General features: G+C 38.0%; 1 non-coding gene across 1 annotated transcript; it reads left to right on the top strand.

The window, feature by feature from the left end:
- Positions 1–7,633: 7,633 nt before the first annotated feature.
- Positions 7,634–7,740, top strand: LOC145161930 (small nucleolar RNA R71). Its single transcript, XR_013738786.1, has one exon. It is a non-coding gene; the product is annotated as a small nucleolar RNA R71 (small nucleolar RNA).
- The last annotated feature ends 14,767 nt before the right edge of the window (positions 7,741–22,507 follow it).

The raw sequence follows: 22,507 nt of genomic DNA on the forward strand, positions 1-22,507 counted from the left end.
AAGTCATTACTAAGTTGATTTTGAAAGTTTGTTCAGACCTATAGAAACAACTCTAGACTCCGAATCTCAATCAAGACCATCTTCAATGCCAAATCCTCATGTTTCTCAAAACATATATGGTCTGACCCCAAATTTTCCTCCATTTGATTCTGATGTATTCCTATCTCTGGTTGTTTTGATGCGTGCAAATAGCTACACCTAATTTTATATTTATAACCTAACTAACTTAACTAACTAAATTGCACCTAGGCAGTGTACCTAGTTAAATTATAGAATAGTCGGGTAAGTCGGGTGTCGATCACAGGGAACGGTTTTGACTAATTAATCTATCTACTACTAAATTAACCTAATTACTAACAAAGAAATGGGATTTATCTAATTTTGCAAGTTTAGATAAACTTAATTCTTTAACACAAATTCAATCAGTAAACAAAACACTTCTATTAGGTCGAATCCACTTTCCCTCAATGGGTTATAAATTAGCTATGACAATTACTGTTGGTTACCAATTAAGATAGTATTAGCAATTTAGTTCTAAATCTACTAACTTTAATTAATTCATGTAAATCAAAGTATGTTCACACTTAAGTTAACACGGAATCAATTATTTAATGGATTGGAGCTATGTAAGATTGATTAACAAAACACAATTATATTCATAATTTAAGTTCTCTAGCACAGCCTAATTCAATAATTAATTGCTTAACTAAGATTGGTTTGATCTAATAACCTAGTGTTCACTGAATTATTAGGTATTCAAATTCGTGCAGATTCATATTCACTAACTACACAGAACAAGAATTTAAAGCAATCAAATATCAAATCAAACATGCTAGGTTCAATCAATCAAACACAAGTCATAACCAACAAGTAAAGTCAAATCTAAAGTATTAATACCATGAGTTCCAGCTTCATCTAGCTAACAGAAGCAGCTAGATTTAGCTGGACATACTAGCAAACAAACATAAATAACTCATACTCAAACACATAATTAAAGTGTACCAAATTATTAAGCTAATATGAACTCTTCTTCTCCTTTGGTGTTGAAAACCAATTCCAGACCACTTCTTCTTCTGCAATTCGTCTCCAGGAACTCTTTCAATCAGCCAAAAGTCCCCCAAGTCATAATGAGCAAGAGTATATATAGTTTCTGATTTTTCCGCACTCACGTTGTGAATAGATATGTCTCACGACGTGAATAGTAGATTTCCGTGTTGGCTAAGGACTCTTCTTCGTGATGTTTATCTTCTAGAAGATTCGTGTTCACGTCGTGAATTTATAAGCCTCACGACGTGAAGTTAGCAGATTACGTAAGCTTCTTTCTTCTTTTATTCTCCAAGCCTCCAAAGTTCCATGTTTTGTCATTTTTAGTCATTTTCTCCAAAAATGCTTCTATTTGGCTGCAAAGAACAATTCAAGCTTATAAGTACCATTATTCAATGCAAATAACCAAAATATTAATAAAAATATAAGTAAATATTGCCTAAAATCATGTATAAATATGGCCATATCAAAATACCCCACACTTATACTTTGCTTGCCCTCAAGCAAATCTAATTATTTTTAAACTCAAACCTTCATCACCAACATCACATAGAACAATCCAACTCAAGCTCAACCATTATGCCAAGACCTCAACGCATGCATTTGTGTCTAAAGTTTTCCTATGGACCCTCTTAATTCTAAATACTCAAAATCCTCATAAACACTCGCCCACTTCTTTTGAACAATGATTATTTTATGCATCCCTACGAATCCATCCGCAGAAAACTTTCTAACCTCAAGGTATTTTTGTAAAGCTACCCAAGCATACATAATCTAGAGAATTACAACTTTAAGATACCACAATATGGAGCTCTTGAATTCTTCACTTTCTTTGATATTTGATCTTCAATTTCTTTGAATTCACCACCTTTTTGTGTGATTTTTGGTATCTTCAACTTTTGATTTTTCAGAATTTTTGATCTTTGATCTTCAAACTTTATACTTTGATTGCTCCAAAAATTCTTCAACTTTTCGGTAATTTCTCTCTCTCTTTTTTTTTACATGTACTCACTTTTTTTTCACTCAAAAACCTACATGCTTAAGCAGGGGCGCTTAACTTCAACCCTTATTGGTTAAGGTATTAGCCTATGCTCAATGACTACATAAGCTTTCCTAGATACATTTCAAGTACATGCTGCTAAACATATTGCATCCCTCAAACTAAGCAAGGTTGTGTTTTTGTCCCATGATTTCACTAGAATAAAGGAGGCCACAAATGCACCATAACGTATATTGGCTCAACTAAACATTTGAGCTCTCATCGGATCACCCCATGCAACACTAGTAACTAAAGTTCAAATTATTATTACTAGATTAATTATTAGATTATTATTTCAAACCTTTTAAAATTTATTACTTTTAAATTGTCTAAATTTTCTAGCAATTTACTTTTTACTTTACTTTTTCGACCCCCTACCCCACACTTATGACATACAATGCCCTCATTGTATGCATAAAATAAATTAAAGCAATAAAAGTGAGAAAAAGGAACAGACTCCCCTGGGATAGTAGTGGCGAGATCGAATTCCAATCGTGCGGATGAAATGTGCATCTCGAATATGGACTTCTTCTAAATAGGAACTTAGATCTTGAACTCGCGAATTATGTGGATGTGTCAACAAACATAGAATCGAAACTTCAATCTTCAACAAATTAAATGTGGTGCAAATCTCCAAAGCGTAAAGACAAATGTGGGAAAGCATACGCCACATTGAATGTTAGAGAAAACGAGCCAAAATAATCTTCATAATAATCCCAAGAAGAAAAGTGGTGAACCATGAAGTAAAATGCATCAATGGGCTTCATTTTTGTGAAACATATGGATTCACGACGTGAAGGTGTATGCCACTACGTGATGTCGCTAAAAAGCATGTTCTGAAAAACCATTAATACTGGACTCACGATGTGAATAATAAGTATTCACGACGTGAGAACTGGGTAGTCAGAAAGTGATCATGCCTTCATCTATTGTCTTCAACCAAATGTCATAATAGAATAAGACCCTTCTAATGCAACATTTTATGACTCTTCTCTAACTCTATCCTCTCTCTTGACTCACCCCACACTTATTTAAAATTATGGGTTTCGACTCTAAACTCTAAATGACGCTTGGTTAGACATAAACGCTCTCATCTCGACTTTCCTTCCCATGACTCCTTTAGCAAATCTGGAAATTAACAACCAAAAGAAATAGAAAAGTAACATAATAGCTTAAAGAGTCTTGCAAACCAAATGAAATTCAAAAACAAAAGAAAAACCAAATCAACTAAAAACTAAAAACTAAACAAAATAAAGCGATCAATCGTCATCTTCATCTCTTTGATCTCCACTCGTTCCCACTCCATCTCCTCCTTGACTTTGATACTCACTCCACCTAGGGAAAATTGGGTAATCATACCCCAAATGAGGAGGTTGCTCAGCATGCAACTGTTGCACCAAATTCTCTACCGTCCCACCAATCTAATTCACACTTAACGACAACTGATCAAAGTAACCCGACATGTCTCCCCCAAAGATGGGTCCTCCCATGGGTGCATTTTGTTGCACCAGTTATTCTCTCTCGCCTCTTCGTCTCACATTTCTTCTTCCTCTTGGCCTCGGTTGCGGTTGTTGCTCGGGTTGGTCGCTCGGTTGCTCATTACCATCATCATCAGAATTCATAATCCCCCAATGTGATCCATAATTCTTTACCACCCTCATAGTCTCCAAATATCCCAAAGTAAATTCATTTCCTTCGATACAAGTCAAGGATCTCGTGATGTCGGGAACTATAACACTATAGGACCGGGCCAAACGGGTAATAAAATGGCCACCACAACTAGGGCTCCCAGGGCGGGAACTCACGGCATAATCCGCCAAGTAGCGGGCCGAAAAGTATGGGATGTTGCAACACACCCCCGGTTGTAAAATGGACCATAAAAAGAACAAGTTCTGCTTGGTAACCTTGTCCCCCTGGTGTTTGTGGTTGATAGAAAATGTGATGAGTCGGTGGATAAGGCGGTGAATAGGGGATTTGATGCTGCTTTCCGGCGACACCCCAGAATTGAACACCCTGTATGCAATGTTACTCCAGAACTCGATCCCCGATGCCCCATTCTCATATCCATGGGCAGCCTCCCTAAAAAACATAACAAACTCATGAGTCATGGACTCATGGGTCTCATACAACCCCATCCTCCAAGAAAACTCGACCAAACTACATTCTCGATATTCTCCACGTAGACGGAAAACCAAGGCTTGTTGGTAGGTCGGGTCTTGGACATTCTCATGGAATACCACAGTCGAAAAGAACTCCACACATAACTCCTTTTACACCCTTTCCTGGATAGCAAAAAAATTATGCCACCCCTTGCATGTAAAAGAAAATCCGTTCCTCAAAAATAACTTTGTAAGAAGTGGGTTTCACCGATCAACCAATCCAACCTCCCTCAACCTTTGCCAACTAATTGTGGGTGCAACAACAATTTCCCGGTTTTACAACCATCCTAACCGGTTGTTGCAACGAGTGAAAACATCGCGCGATAAGGTTGTTGGAAAAACATAAAACGGGTGCAAACTAGCCACCCCTGTTGGAACCTCGCGTCTAGGAGCCATTTCTGCAAAACAAGAAACAACAAAAACGAAACAAGAAAAATCGAACATATTAGAATTAAATAGATGACGGTCTGATGGTACCCAGGATTCACGTCATGAATCCTTAAGATTCACGTCGTGAGTTCGACAGTGAAGTCATAATCGGCCATGGCAGTGTTTGAATCGGGCCAAAATAATAGTTGGGGTTTTATGCTAACTTGATTCTAAGGCCATTCATCCAACATGTAGTAAGGATTTCACATATTTAAACCATCGATTTTAACATTCAAATGAACTATAAACCCTAACCCCTAAATCAACCAAATAAGTAAAAAGTAAATACCGAGAGTTAGATTAGTTTACCTAAATGGAAGATTACGTGAGCACAAAAGTAAAAAAGAAGAAGATTCAGCAGAAATCGAGTAGGAGGGGGGACCAAAGAACACCTTCACTTCGTGAGGAATAATGAAAGTGGGATAAGTTAAATGTTTCTTGTCCCTTATCTGTGGTCCTGTGTTCTTTTCAAAATTCATGATGTGAATTCGAAAGATTCACGTCGTGAGAAGTCTTGGGCTGTGCGGTTGGACCATTCAATTAATTAATAAGGGGGCTAGGACATGTATTGGGCTAACAAATAAGCAATCCGTAAATCCTCCTAGACTCACGTCGTGAATCCGAAAGGACTCACGTCATGAAGTCTGTCTGGGCATATAATTTCTTAATAAATCCTATTTTTTTTTATTAATTATGATTCTTAATTTATTACCACTTAATTTGAGGGACCCCACACTTAGTATTATATCATGCGCAAAAGGATTTAGATGATACGATTGATTTTCCTAAAATTTAAAACTAAAATGAAAAGAAAGAAAATTCAAACAAAACTCGGGTTGCCTCCCGAAAAGCGCTTCTTTTTTATGGGGTCGTGAGCTGGACTCCATGCCTCCCTACGTTGAGCTGTCAGAGGAGTCCATCACCACCTGAATCTTCTAATCTTTCCATCACCTCTTGTAAGCTTGGACACGTCGAATGTACGCCTTCTTTGAGTTCTCCTTTTTAGCTCTTTTCTCGTCTTCATCAAGCTTCCTTTTGATCCCTTTAGTCTCCGATTTTTCTTCATTCTTCAGCTCCATAGGAATCTTTTCTTCCTTTACCATTGGACTTGTCTCCTTGGAAGTTACCTCGTCTTCATAATCACTCGATATTTCATCGCTTTCCTTACTTACCCAAGAAGTTGGATTTGTGTAGGCAATGACTTCAACTAAAAACGGGACGGATGCTCTCGGTTTTGTTCGTTTAACTTGTTGAATTGTTTTGATTTCTTCCTCCATGAGCTTCTCTAATTCTTCAAGTTCATTCTCTTCATCTATATTGAAAACCTCTCCTTGAACATCACTCCCTTGGAAACCATCTTCTATTCCAAAAGTTTCCTTTTCATCTCTTATCCTCAAAGTGAGCTTGGACTCGTGAATATCAACCAAGGTACCAGCAGTATTAAGTAATGGGCGACCAAGAATAATGGGGACATTGGGATCTTCTTTCATATCCATAATCACAAAATCAATTGGGAAAACGAATTTCCCAATTTTTACTAATATGTCTTCTATAATTCCCCTTGGTTGTGTCACTGAACGGTTTGCCATGTGAATTGTCATTTTGGTAGCCTTCATCTTTTGAATATTAAGCTTTTTATAAAATGAGAAAGGCATCAAATTTATGCTAGCCCCAGAATCGGCTAAAGCATAAGTCTTCAGATTGTTCCCAAACTCACATGGAAGAGTGAGGCGTCCAGGATCTCCCATCTTCTTTGGTAACTCTCCCAATACTACCCTTGAACTTTGCTCACTTAAAACCACCTTGGAATTTTTCTTCAACTATTGAATAGTATCCATTAAATCTTGTAGGAACTTTGCATAGACGGGAATTTTAGCTAACGTCTCAACAAAAGGAGTATTTATAGGAATACCCTTTACGTGCTTTATGAATTCCAAATGCTCCCTTTCCAGTGGACTAAGATTAGCTCGAGACAGAAATGGTAAAGGCGGACGATAAGCCAGAACATTTTCTGAAGTTTTCTGTTCAGACTGATCCCACGTCGTGAGCATATCGGCTCACATCGTGAATCTGGTTTTCAGCAGAACTTTGATTTTCAATCTTTAACTTCTTCGGTTCTGGTTTGGGCTGCCTTGGCTCCACTTCTAATGCATCTAGGAACTCAGAGATGGCCTCTTCTTCAGTTTCAATCATCACAACATGGGATTGAGCATTCTTTTTGGGAAATAGTGAGGATAATTTGTTGCTCACCAAAGTAGTTAGTTGACCAATTTGGACTTCGAGATTATGGATCGATGCTTGATGATTTCTTAATGAAGCTTGTTGGTCAATCATCATTGTTTGCTGTTCTTTCATCATTTTCATGTGTTCCTTCAGCACTGCATCGGTATCATCATGCCTTTTCTCGTAAGCTTCCATAAATCGGGTCAAAATGTTTTCCAAATCTACTTTCTTCTCGGCTGGTGGTTGCTCTTTTTGGTAGAAGCATCGGCCTGTCTGCTTAGATTTCTCTTCCTTTTGCTTCTTGAATTCATCATATGGCAGCCACTCCTTCTTTGATTTTCCCCAATCTTCATCATACTTATCCCCACTCGAATAACAAACTTGAGCCTTTTTATACCCATTATTATCTAAGCTGCAATCCTTGGTCAAGTGTGGACCATTACACCTTTCACATCCAACTCTTATAGCATGTATTGTTTGGTCCATTTTTGTCATCCTCCTGTCCATTGTATCAAGCATGGCCATCACAGCAGCCATGTCTGTAGAATTTCCACCCCCGCTTCCTTTTACTCCCTCACTTCTTGAATTGTGATACTCACGAGAATGCTTTGCAAATTCTTCCACTAACTCCTTAACTTCCCCCGAATTTTTCTTGGTAAGTGGTCATTGGGAATCAAGGAGTTGCCTTGTCATGACATTAACACCATCATAAAAGATTGACACTTCTTGTTGTATATTGAGGTCATTTTGAGGACAATTTCTCAACAATCCCTTATAGCGCTCCCATGCCTCATAGAGTGACTTACCCGGATTTTGCTCAAAATTTGCTATTGCCTTTTTGAGTTTAGCTATCTTGGAAGGTGGGCAAAAATGATCCAAAAACTGTTCACGCATTTGGGCCCAAGTAGTGATTGCACCGGGTGGTAGTGCCTTTAGCCAATCTTTAGCAGCTCCTTTAAAAGTGACTGGCAGCATCCTTAGCAAGACTGTCTCTCTTGGAACATTTGGGATATTGAAATAATCTGCTATGTCATTTACTTCATCTAAATGCTTGTAATCATCCTCGTGATCCTTTCCAAGAAATGGTACATCCCTCAGTGCAGCGAGGATGTGTCATTTCAGTTCGAATGGGGCAGTTGCAGGAATTACATGTTGTATTAGGTCAGGACCAACATCATCTCTAATTCACTTTTTGTAAGCTCCCATGGACATATCCGCAATATCCGCCATTTCGTTATCAGACTCGTCTTCGGATTCACTTCTATGTAATGCAAATTCGTATTCGGTATCCTTTGGGTTTGGATCTTGCTCAAAGCTTTCTATCTTGCTTTTGTCCTTTGATGATGTACTCGACTCTCCTACTTTCTTTCCCAACTTCCTTCCAAATATTGAATTGAGGTCTTTGAAAGATGACTTTTTTGGTGTTTCGCTCACTCCCGCGTTCTTATCTGTCTTCTTGTGGAGGGCTGACTCTGGATCTTCAAGTGGTGGCACCAAAGGTGTGTTAGAGCCTTTGGTCATGAACTTCTGCAAAATAAACAAAAATAAAAACGTAAAACAGAACTAAAACAGAAAAACAAGAAAAATGGAAATTACTGGATTCACATCGTGAGCCAATAAAGCTCACGTCGTGAAGTCAGTACTAAAAAAACTAAGTTGAAAACGTAACTTTTTACAGGTTTTACACCACAAAAAGGATCGATCAACCTAAAGCAAATAAATAAACAATCAAATAAGCCGTTCCCCGGCAACGGCGCCAAAAACTTGATGCGTGCAAATAGCTACACCTAATTTTATATTTATAACCTAACTAACTTAACTAACTAAATTGCACCTAGGAAGTGTACCTAGTCAAATTATAGAATAGTCGGGTAAGTCGGGTGTCGATCACAGGGAACGGTTTTGACTAATTAATCTATCTACTACTAAATTAACCTAATTACTAACAAAGAAGTGAGATTTATCTAATTTTGCTAGTTTAGATAAACTTAATTCTTTAACACAAATTCAATCAGTAAACAAAACACTTTTGTTAGTTCGAATCCACTTTCCCTCAATGGGTTATAAATTAGCTATGACAATTACTGTTGGTTACCAATTAAGATAGTATTAGCAATTTAGTTTTAAATCTACTAACTTTAATTAATTCATGTAAATCAAAGTATGTTCACACTTAAGTTAACACATAATCAATTATTTTATGGATTGGAGCTATGTAAGGTTGATTAACAAAACACAATTATATTTATAATTTAAGTTCCCTAGCACAGCCTAATTCAATAATTAATTGCTTAATTAAGATTGGTTTGATTGTAACGCTCGCAGATCCGGGCTAGTCAATTTAGAGACGATGAGCATCAAAAATAAGTTTTTGATGGAAGATAATTTAGAAGGATTAGTCTTAACCAAGTTGTAGTATATGTTACAAGGGTTCCGTATATATAAAGAACGCCAAAATCCGAGTTATAACGAAGAAGTTATGGCTCGTCGAAGTTTTACGGCAAAACCGGCACGACACCGGGAGACGTAAATAGTGAATTTACGGTAGAAGACTTTTTAGCCTTAGTGATCTAAACAAAATTTGTAGTATACGTTAAACCGAGAACATACAAAAAAAGAACGCCCAAATCTGACTTCGTATGAGGAAGTTATGAATTTTCTAAGATTTGGCATAGCAGTGCACGACCCGAAACTCGAATTTTAGTTCGAGCAGTTTTTGGCCTACGCGACCTAAATGAGAGTTGAATATCTCATTAATAGGAACTCAACGGTAAAAAGACAAACGAAAACGGAGTCCGTATGTAGAAGTTATGAATTTTACGCGGATATTTAACAGTATAATCTCCTCCTACTGTTAAATTTAAGATCAGTCGAGAATTAGCCGACGGAGTCTAAATGAAAGTTTGAGATCTTGTTTTTACCTACGCGTGGATATAAAGAATGTCGAGAGTAGAGCTCGTATGTTAAAGATATGGAAGAAACTTGGTCCCTACTCTTCGAGCGCGATAAATTCGATACAGTTTTGTAAATCTGAGATAGAATGAGAATTAGCTGACGACGTCTAAATGAAAGTTGTAGTACTCGTAAATACCAACGCATGGATATAAATAACGTCAAAAATGGAGTTCGTATGAACGAGTTACAAATTATAATAGCATATTTACGTATTAAAATAAAGTATAAATCATATATACGTACACATATATATACAAATGTATATATCATTAGAAAGGTATCGACGATGCGGTTATTATAAGACTAGTGTTGAATACTTTCGACATTAGTTTAGTACAAATATCGTTAAATCTATTTAAAATAGTATTATGAAGGGGTGTTTAGTCGTTTATATAACCATAAGGTCATTAAGTAATTATGGAGGGTAAATTACTATAAATAAGAGGCTTGGGCTCTCATATTTCTTGCACCATTCTCTTGATTCAAGAGTCTTTCTCTTCTTATCCCCCGAGCATTTCGGTCCCTCGTGATTCGACTTCTCTTTCTGTAGTTTTAGTATAGTAAGGTGAGCGCTGAAGCGCTACACGAATCTTTCTTAGAAAGATTCAGCGATGAAGTTCTGCCCCTGTAGAGCCCGACTCCTAGCTAAAATCCCCTTGTAAGTAAGTTATGCTTACCTATTTTAATATAGCTTATATTTAAAATTAGTATTGTTATTATAAACTTATAATAAATATTTGAGCTATTATTATGACTTATATAAGTGTCGTTATAATATATTTTTAACTACTCGCGGTACGGGGAATCTGGTTTAAAGGGCCGCATAGGGTTGTTGGAATACAAAAGTGCTATATGCCAAAATGGTCCTGCCCTCCGGTGTTTTATGTCTGCCCCTGTCTGTACATAGTGGTTGGAAAGTATTGTTTAAACGCTTATATAATGATAATAATAATAAGACTAATAATTAGTCACGGTAAATATTAGACTAAAATATAGTGGTAATAATACTAGGTTTCGTCGTAGGAAATTATTTTAAAGTAAACGAAGCGTTGTCCGAGTACCGAGTCACCACCTTATCAAGTGAGTGCATAGTTACTTTCATCTTACACATAGATATGAAGTATTTTATATAAACTACGTGCTATGTGTGCATATTATCCGTATACTTGCTATCTATGTTGGATGAACGATTTTATACAAGTTTTATATAATTTAAATTGTACATGTTTTATATCTACATAATATGTTGGGTAAAATATGGGTAGATGGAATATGAGTTGGATGATGAGTTGAGAGGTGTTATAGACCACGAGGTGAGTGTGAGATGTGGACGATGTGAGAAGCCTTTCCCAAATGATGGCCCCGTCATCTAGCAGAGTATGGATGACAACCACGGACTATTCTTGACAGTCCAGTGGAACACTAGCAGGCTCGCAACCTGTAGGTGTTGTGAACGATGTGTTCACCCGGTGTACTCTAAACCCTGGCGATCATGCAGACTTGGTGCCTAAACCTTGGCGATCATGCAGACTTGGTGCCAAAACCCTGGCGACTATGCGGACTTAGTGCCTAAACCTTGGCGATCATGCAGACTTGGTGCCAAAACCCTGGCGACTATGCGGACTTAGTGCCTGTTGTATAAACCCTGGCGATCATGCAGACTTGGTGCCAAAACCCTGGCGACTATGTGGACTTAGTGCCTGTTGTATAAACCCTGGCGACTATGCAGACTTAGTGCCTAAAACCCTGGCGACTATGCAGACTTAGTGTCTGTTGTATAAATCCTGGCGACTATGCGGACTTAGTGCCTAAACCCCGATGATGATGGACTTTGTGCCGGTTCCTTAGGATGATCCTTAGGAATGAATGAACGAGAAATAGCTGATTCTTAGGGTAGATCCTTAAGAATAAATAAGATAATGGGGATGGGTAATTGGGTTGATTGTTTGATGATTAAACCTAATAATTATATTATTGTGGGTTGAAAACCCTATGTACTCACCAGGTTTCCCAACCTGACCCACTCAAGCTTATTTGTATCACAGGTGTTGATATGAAGTTACATTACACTGAGAGATTAAAGAGGTGTAGATCACTAGTGTAAATGAATGTAAGTTTTGTTTATGCTTATGTTTTTGTATCGAGGATGACATCCCAAATGTTTTAAAATGAATAAAAATACATTTCTTCGGAAATGCTTTGATAACGTATTTATCATGTTTTACTGGAAACAAATTCCGCAACATTTTTATTAAAAGTACTCTGATTTTTATAAAGCATAAACAAAAATCGGTCTTTTCTGGCCGTGAAAATGGAGATGTCACATTTGGTATCAGAGCATTAGTTTAAGCGAACTAGGAATTAGGATTTATTTATATACTTAAACTTAGAATGCTAAGCGATGATCATGAGGAGTGTGTCTAATATATTTTAGGAAGTACACCTGAATAGACACGGCCACTATCTCATTTAGGGAAGATGTCTAAATTGCTTTTATGTGCTAAATGATTTGTGATGCTTTATGATGCTATCGTTTGATCGGATCTATGGTCTGTTGCCGACCGGATCTGGAAATTCTATGTGTTTAGATTTCTAAACGTTTAATTACAGTATTAGAACTGGCATCTTACTTTTCGGAGTAATAATGAGTATTACACGTCTAAATCTTTTCTATCTATATTCTCGTCTTGATGCGCTGGACGCATGCTTCTATGAATGTAACGCCATGGTGAAGGCTCGTAGCAAATTGAGTAAACGGAGGAAACGAAAAGGCTTATGATAGTGAACGACACCTATCGGAAGATATCGTAAGAGTGGTATCTTGCCTTTAGAGTATGTCAGGAAAAATAACAGTACGTTTAGAGGAGTACGGTACGTCCGAAGTACACCTTCCGATTGGCAGGATGATGAAACGATTGGCGTAATTCCTAAAGTTATCCTACCCTGTGGCATTTTCACCACCGAGTTGAAGCAGAATTTATTATTGAAGATACACATGGAAGAAATCCTAGTAGAGTCGAGGGAAAATTTTATGATTATTTGGACACATTTGTATGTGTTAAAATTGTTTTTGTGATAGTAACTTGGAAAACTGCGAGACAATACTTGGGACGAGTATGAGTAGGTGTGAATGGTAGTAGAGGCCTATACTACCGGAAGCACATGACTCACGCTTGGATCAGGGAAAGTCACAAGGTTACCAAGGAGCTAGTAATTGATTTCGTTTTATTCAAGTATGTCGTTACCATCGTTTCAGTAATGACTAAGATGATGATTGTTATTCCGACCGTAGTGGTTATATCAAATTGAGTCCGACTACGCTGAGTATGTTATGTGGTTCAGAGAATCAAGTTCGATGTAGCATCTGACTTAAGACGGAAGATTGAAATAAAAAGCGATATGTAGAGGTATCGCGAAAAGTTGTTTGTAGCTAGAAATGCTACCTTTTAAGATGAGATTAGAACATGAACGAAAGTATAGTCTGTTCTGGAAGACTCTAAGAGACCTGAGTCTAAACGTTGCAACATACGACGATAGGTCATTAGAATATGACACATCGTTCCATTGTAGTAATAAAAAAACTTATCTTAAGTTCGTATCCAGTGAGGATCGAGATTGTGACTTGAAGGTCATAATTTGGAGTCTAACGTGAGATAGGGAGCAAGTGCAAAATCGAGCACCGCCTGCAATCGAGAAGTCCAAGAATTAGATACTCATTCGAAGGAACATAAAAGTTACGATTATTACCTAGGATAAAGAGATAACGTACGGAGTCATTATACAGCCCTGTTTCGTTGATGATTCCGGGACGTAATCATCCTAAGGGGGAGATAATTGTAACGCCCGCAGATCCGGGCTAGTCAATTTAGAAACGATGAGCATCAAAAATGAGTTTTTGATGGAAGATAATTTAGAAGGATTAGTCTTAACCAAGATGTAGTAGATGTTACAAGCGTTTCGTACATATAAAGAACGCCAAAATCCGAGTTATAACGAAGAAGTTATGGCCCGTCGAAGTTTTACGGCAAAACCGACACGACACCGGGAGACGTAAATAGTGAATTTACGGTAGAAGACTTTTTAGCCTTAGTGATCTAAACAAAATTTTTAGTATACGTTAAACCGAGAACATACAAAAAAAGAACGCCCAAATCTGACTTCGTATGAGGAAGTTATGAATTTTCTAAGATTTGGCATAGCAGTCCACGACCCGAAATCGAATTTTAGTTCGATCGGTTTTTGGCCTACGCGACCTAAATGAGAGTTGAATATCTCATTAATAGGAACTCAACGGTAAAAAGACAGACGAAAACGGAGTCCGTATGTAGAAGTTATGAATTTTACGCAGACATTTAACAGTATAATCTCCTCCTACTGTTAAATTTAAGATCAGTCGAGAATTAGCCGACGGGGTCTAAATGAATGTTTTAGATCTTGTTTTTACCTACGCGTGGATATAAAGAATGTCGAGAGTAGAGCTCGTATGTTAAAGATATGGACGAAACTTGGTCTCTACTCTTCGAGCGCGATAAATTCGATACAGTTTTGTAAATCTGAGATAGAATGAGAATTAGCTGACGGCGTCTAAATGAAAGTTATAGTACTCGTAAATACCAACGCGTGGATATAAATAACGTCAAAAATGGAGTTCGTATGAACGAGTTACAAATTATAATAGCATAATTACATATTAAAATAAAGTATAAATCATATATACGTACACATATATATACAAATGTATATATCATTAGAAAGGTATCGACGATGCGGTTATTATAAGACTAGTGTTGAGTACTTTCGACATTAGTTTAGTACAAATATCGTTAAATCTATTTAAAATAGTATTATGAAGGGGTGTTTAGTCGTTTATATAACCATAAGGTCATTAAGTAATTATGGAGGGTAAATTACTATAAATAAGAGGCTTGGGCTCTCATATTTCTTGCACCATTCTCTTGATTCAAGAGTCTTTCTCTTCTTATCCCCCGAGCATTTCGGTCCCTCGTGATTCGACTTCTCTTTCTGTAGTTTTAGTACAGTAAGGTGAGCGCTGAAGCGCTACACGAATCTTTCTTAGAAAGATTCAGCGACGAAGTTCTGCCCCTGTAGAGCCCGACTCCTAGCTAAAATCCCCTTGTAAGTAAGTTATGCTTACCTATTTTAATATAGCTTATATTTAAAATTAGTATTGTTATTATAAACTTATAATAAATATTTGAGCTATTATTATGACTTATATAAGTGTCGTTATAATATATTTTTAACTACTCGCGGTACGGGGAATCTGGTTTAAAGGGCCGCATAGGGTTGTTGGAATACAAAAGTGCTATATGCCAAAATGGTCCTGCCCTCCGGTGTTTTATGTCTGCCCCTGTCTGTACATAGTGGTTGGAAAGTATTGTTTAAACGCTTATATAATGATAATAATAATAAGACTAATAATTAGTCACGGTAAATATTAGACTAAAATATAGTGGTAATAATACTAGGTTTCGTCGTAGGAAATTATTTTAAAGTAAACGAAGCGTTGTCCGAGTACCGAGTCACCACCTTATCAAGTGAGTGCATAGTTACTTTCATCTTACACATAGATATGAAGTATTTTATATAAACTACGTGCTATGTGTGCATATTATCCGTATACTTGCTATCTATGTTGGATGAACGATTTTATACAAGTTTTATATAATTTAAATTGTACATGTTTTATATCTACATAATATGTTGGGTAAAATATGGGTAGATGGAATATGAGTTGGATGATGAGTTGAGAGGTGTTATAGACCACGAGGTGAGTGTGAGATGTGGACGATGTGAGAAGCCTTTCCCAAATGATGGCCCCGTCATCTAGCAGAGTATGGATGACAACCACGGACTATTCTTGACAGTCCAGTGGAACACTAGCAGGCTCGCAACCTGTAGGTGTTGTGAACGATGTGTTCACCCGGTGTACTCTAAACCCTGGCGATCATGCAGACTTGGTGCCTAAACCTTGGCGATCATGCAGACTTGGTGCCAAAACCCTGGCGACTATGCGGACTTAGTGCCTGTTGTGTAAGCCCTGGCGATCATGCAGACTTGGTGCCAAAACCCTGGCGACTATGTGGACTTAGTGCCTGTTGTATAAACCCTGGCGACTATGCAGACTTAGTGCCTAAAACCCTGGCGACTATGCAGACTTAGTGTCTGTTGTATAAATCCTGGCGACTATGCAGACTTAGTGCCTAAACCCCGATGATGATGGACTTTGTGCCGGTTCCTTAGGATGATCCTTAGGAATGAATGAACGAGAAATAGCTGATTCTTAGGGTAGATCTTTAAGAATAAATAAGATAATGGGGATGGGTAATTGGGTTGATTGTTTGATGATTAAACCTAATAATTATATTATTGTGGGTTGAAAACCCTATGTACTCACCAGGTTTCCCAACCTGACCCACTCAAGCTTATTTGTATCACAGGTGTCGATATGAAGTTACATTACACTGAGAGATTAAAGAGGTGTAGATCACTAGTGTAAATGAATGTAAGTTTTGTTTGTGCTTATGTTTCTATATTGACGATGACATCCCAAATGTTTTAAAATGAATAAAAATACATTTCTTCGGAAATGCTTTGATAACGTATTTATCATGTTTTACTGGGAACAAATTCCGCAACATTTTTATTAAAAGTACTCTGATTTTTATAAACCATAAACAAAAATCGGTCTTTTCTGGCCGTGAAAATAGGGATGTCACAGTTGGTATCAGAGCATTAGTTTAAGCGAACTAGGAATAAGGATTTATTTCTAGACTTAAACTTAGAATGCTAAGCAATGATCATGAGGAGTGTGTCTAATATATTTTAGGAAGTACACCTGAATAGACACGGCCACTATCTCATTTAGGGAAGATGTCTAAATTGCTTTTATGTGCTAAATGATTTGTGATGCTTTATGATTTTATCGTTTGATCGGATCTATGGTCTGTTGCCCACCGGATCTGGAAATTTTATGTGTTTAGATTTCTAAACGTTTAATTACAGTATTAGAACTGGCAGCTAACTTTTCGGAGTAATAATGAGTATTACACGTCTAAATCTTTTCTATCTATATTCTCGTCTTGATGCGCTGGACGCATGCTTCCGTGAATGTAACGCCATGGTGAAGGCTCATAGCAAATTGAGTAAACGGAGGAAACGAAAAGGCTTATGATAGTGAATGACATCTATCGGAAGATATCGTAAGAGTGGTATCTTGCCTTTAGAGTATGTCAGGAAAAATAACAGTACGTTTAGAGGAGTACGGTACGTCCGAAGTACACCTTCGATTGGCGGGATGATGAAACGATTGGCGTAATTCCTAAAGTTATCCTACCCTCTAGCATTTTCACCACCGAGTTGAAGCAGAATTTATTATTGAAGATACACATGGAAGAAATCCTAGTAGAGTCTAGGGAAAATTTTATGATTATTTGGACACATTTGTATGTGTTAAAATTGTTTTTGTGATAGTAACTTGGAAAACTGCGAGACAATACTTGGGACGAGTATGAGTAGGTGTGAATGGTAGTAGAGGCCTATACTACCGGAAGCACAAGACTCACGCTTGGATCAGGGAAAGTCAAAAGGTTACCAAGGAGCTAGTAATTGATTTCGTTTTATTCGAGTATGACGTTACCATCGTTTCGGTAATGACTAAGATGATGATTGTTATTCTGACCCTAGTGGTCATATCAAATTGAGTCCGACTACGCTGAGTATGTTATGTGGTTCAGAAAATCAAGTTCGATGTAGCATCTGACTTAAGACGGAAGATTGAAATAAAAAGCGATCAGTAGAGGTATCGTGAAAAGTTGTTTGTAGCTAGAAATGCTACCTTTTAAGATGAGATTAGAACATGAACGAAAGTATAGTCTGTTCTGGAAGACTCTAAGAGACCTGATTCTAAGCGTTGCAACATACGATGATAGGTCATTAGAATATGACACATCGTTCCATTGTAGTAATAAAAAAACTTATCTTAAGTTCGTATCCAGTGAGGATTGAGATTGTGACTTGAAGGTCATAATTTGGAGTCTAACGTGAGATAGGGAGCAAGTGCAAAATCGAGCACCGCCTGCAATCGAGAAGTCCAATAATTAGATACTCATTCGAAGGAACATAGAAGTTACGATTATTACCTAGGATAAATAGATAACGCACGGAGTCATTATACAGCCCTGTTTCGTTGATTATTCCGGGACGTAATCATCCTAAGGGGGAGATAATTGTAACGCCCGCAGATCCAGGCTAGTCAATTTAGAAACGATGAGCATCAAAAATGAGTTTTTGATGGAAGATAATTTAGAAGGATTAGTCTTAACCAAGTTGTAGTATATGTTACAAGGGTTCTGTACATATAAAGAACGCCAAAATCCGAGTTATACGAAGAAGTTATGGCCCGTCGAAGTTTTACGGCAAAACCGGCACGACACCGGGAGACATAAATAGTGAATTTACAGTAGAAGACTTTTTAGACTTAGTGATCTAAACAAAATTTGTAGTATACGTTAAACCGAGAACATACAAAAAAAGAACGCCCAAATCTGACTTCGTATGAGGAAGTTATGAATTTTCTAAGATTTGGCATAGCAGTGCACGACCCGAAACTCGAATTTTAGTTCGAGCGGTTTTTGGCCTACGCGACCTAAATGAGAGTTGAATATCTCATTAATAGGAACTCAACGGTAAAAGGACAGACGAAAACGGAGTCCGTATGTAGAAGTTATGAATTTTACGCGGACATTTAACAATATAATCTCCTCATACTGTTAAATTTAAGATCAGTCGAGAATTAGCCGACGGAGTCTAAATGAAAGTTTTAGATCTTGTTTTTACCTACGCGTGGATATAAAGAATTTCGAGAGTAGAGCTCGTATGTTAAAGATATGGACGAAACTTAGATCACCCAATTGTCGGAACTCATTGGGCATTCCGAAACAATCTCGATAACGCATGAGTGATTATGAGTAACAAAGCAAGATTGGTGGCTAAAGGATTCAAACAAATTGAAGGTCTATATTATGATGAGACCTTTGCATCAGTTTCCCGTCTTAAAGCCATTCGTATCTTTTTCGCTTACGTTATTCACAAGGCCTTTAAGGTTTACTGTATGGATGTCAAAAGTGCCTGCCTCAACGATGAACTCGATAGTGAAATCTGTCTTCAATAGCATCCTGGCTTTGTCAATTTAGCTTATCCTTAATAATGCTACAAACTCCAGAATGTTGTATATGTCCATTAGCAAGCTCCTCGTGCCTAATACTAGATTCTTATTTGTTTTTCTGAAGTGATCTGGTTTTTAGAGGGGATTCCTTGATCCTACCCTATTCTGAAGACCAAATGGAAAACACCTCAATTTAGTTCAAATACATGTCGATGACAACATCTTTGGATCAACTGATCCAACGATGGTTGTTGACTTTTCCAAGTTGATGGTTACCTGATTCCAGATGAGCATGAACCGTGAGTTAATTTCCTTTGTCGGACTACAAGTCAAACAAACAAATCAGGGAATCTTCATTCACCAAGAAAAATACATTTCGAAGATTCTGAAGAAGTATTCAATGGACACTTATGCCTTTGAAAAAGTTCCAATGGGTTTCGGATACAAGAAATTTTCTGACCCATTTGGTTAAACCGTTGATGTCACACCCCCAAACCGGAATGACGGAAACGTTCGGGGGTAGCTGACGTCATGCGTAGTATCACAACAGTTGTATCATAGCAAGCATAGTAAACACAACCAAACATTGAATACATATATAAATAAGGTTTACATTGTCTTAGTACATAGTTTTGTTCATGACAAATGTAAAATCGAAAGACGTGACTCTAACGGGCCGACTTCTCCAAAAGGCTGGAAGTACCTGTCTACTAAATCCCTGAGAATACAAGAAGTTTTGAAAGAATATCAGCATAAAGCTGGTGAGTTCATAAGCATTTAGTTTTGATGGAAAATGTGTCCTTGAATCCTTTTGAAAAGTGTTCCTCAAGAAAATCCTATATTTTCTTATGAAAAGCGTGTTTGAAAAACCATTCCTTCCATGACTTCCAGATTCATACAAGGTATGTACAATCCAAGGAGTCGTGGAATGAATATGAATATCCGTTAGTTACATGTAAAAACAATCCTTTTATGAATAGCCGAGTTATCCCGGGAAAATCCTATATTTTCCCTAAAAGTTGATGGTTGGTTATCCGTTCTAAACTGAGGTGTACAAGTATCTACCATACTTATATCGGTAAACGTAGTTTTCTTTAAAAAAAAACCCTGGTTACTCCCAGTGAGGTATATTAGCCCTATTTTATAAATAAAACTAATAAAAAAAAACGTGTTGAACTAAATCCTGAAGGTACTATTAATACCCTCCAGTAATCAAATCGGTTATTACTTTGAGGTTAGTTCACTTGATTCATTATTACAAAAGTAAATCTCTGTTATCTAGGTTGTGAGTTTTATAACCATAACTGACTGGATATGGCCCGCAACGGCCGGTATCATTTATGACTTTGTCACCCGTAGACTTACCGGTCCGGCTGTAGCTAACAGCAAGGTGCGGGGTTGTCAGTCCCGTATAGATCTATACACAACAGTCACGCTCTCCCTACAAGAGATTGTGGTTACAAGTGCTAGTCCTACACTCTGATTCTGTGGGAGTGTTACCAAGGATGTGTCTCCAACTTAGACTAACAAATTTACAAGTAATAATACTGAAAATCTTGTTTATGATTTGCATGAATCCGTTATAAAATAATACATTTTACTACATGATTCACAAGTTCGTTACCCTAGTTTTAAAAACTGTTTCTACGAGTTGATTTCTTAATCGTTTGGTAAAAACTGTTTTCCATGTTAAAAGCATACTGAAAATATTATTATCTTAAGAAAAATAATATATTTTGAGCACAAGTTTCTTTGTACTTTTGCTTGTATCCCCCCCCCCTGAAAACATGAAAACTCGGAAAACGTAGGGGTATGAACTCACCTCAGGCTATTTGAATGAAAGATCGATACGGAATGCAGGATGTTCAAGTGAAGCCTTGAACACGATTGGATCCTAATTAACATGTAATGACACATAAAGGAGTCAAATGAAGGTATTTCTCTACTAAATGTGATGGAGAACCACCCTAAGAACTTGGTACTACCTACACTAAGTGCTAGAACCTTAAAGGATTGCATGAGGGAGGTGTATGGCCACCTTAAAGGTGTGTACGGCCATGGGTGTGCGGTCGTACATTCATGATGGAAGGTACTTTTGTGGTGTTTTCAAGGTCCATACTTTCATCCATGAAGTGTTCTAGGTCCAACTCGAATATGGAAGTCCAACTCTCACTTTGGAGGGTCTTTCTAGGATTGTGAGGCCACCTTGTGTGGGTGTGCGGCCGCACTCCTTCAAGGAGATGAATAACATGACGGGACCCAATGATTCTAGGCTTAGATTAAGTGGTTCTTCAAGCACAACAAGCTAAGGGATGGATTACTCACGTTTTTGAAGTCTTGGGAGGGTTTGTGGTTGAAGAAGCCTGAGAGAGAGAGAGAGGTGTGTGTGCGGTTGAGGAGAGGGGAAATGAATTGAAAATGAGCCACCTCTATATATAGATAATGGGTGTGCGGCCACACACTCATATGTGCGGCTATACACTCGGGTGTGCGGCCACACACAAATACACTCGGGTGTGCGGCCACACACTCATGTGTGCGGCCATACACTCGGGTGTGCGGCCACACACTCATGTGTGCGGCCATACACTCGGGTGTGCGGCCACACACTCATGTGTGCGGCCATACACTCGGGTGTGCGGCCACACACTCCTTTTGATGGAGTGTTTGGCCTTTTTGCAACCCTAAATCTTAAGCCAACCCATCCCTAATTCAAACTTTGGTTGTACTCAAGGCTTTAAATGCTTAAATGAGCCCTTAACCAGTGTTAGGAGTTAAAAGGAACAAGTTTAACTTAGAATAATTGACTAGATGTACCAGGTAGAAGTTTCGGGTTGTCACATCATCCCCCCGTTAGAGCGAATTTCGTCCCAAAATTCAAGAATAATGATACGACACACGGACCTAGAAAAGATGGGGGTACTTCTGTTTCCTTGGATTCTCGTGCTCCCACGTGAATTCAAGTTCTCGTTTGGTATCCCAGTGAAACTTCACTATCTGGATACTACGTTCGTCTCGTGCGCTGGACTTCCTGGTCCATGAGTTCAAATGATTCCTACATGAAGTGTAGACTCTCGTTTAACTCGATATTGTCGAGGGGAATCGCAAGTGTCTCATCGAACAGACACTTATTTAGGTTTGACACTTGAAAGACGGGATGTACGTTGCTAAGTTCTCGAGGTAAACTTGCTAACCCGGTCGGAGGCAATGATTACAGGTATCCCATGAAAACGGATTACTTCTCGAAGGTATACACAGGTGAGTCTCTCCTTTTTGTACTCGGGCTCTCGCTGGATGTTTCAGTGGATCTTCACTGTCGTATCCGTTGGTTCTGATTCATACTCTTCGCATGAATACCTTCGGGTTTCGAAGAGAGATGAATTTTCGAAGTTCGCATCTAATTGTCGTTATGAGTGACGGGAGTTTTGCGATCGAACGATTTAGGACAAAAGGGTTTGGTATAACATAGAC

This window comes from Lactuca virosa, chromosome 2 (assembly GCF_052849685.1).
Source record: "Lactuca virosa cultivar CGN04683 chromosome 2, Lactuca_virosa_CGN04683_v6, whole genome shotgun sequence".
Taxonomy (NCBI): domain Eukaryota; kingdom Viridiplantae; phylum Streptophyta; class Magnoliopsida; order Asterales; family Asteraceae; genus Lactuca; species Lactuca virosa.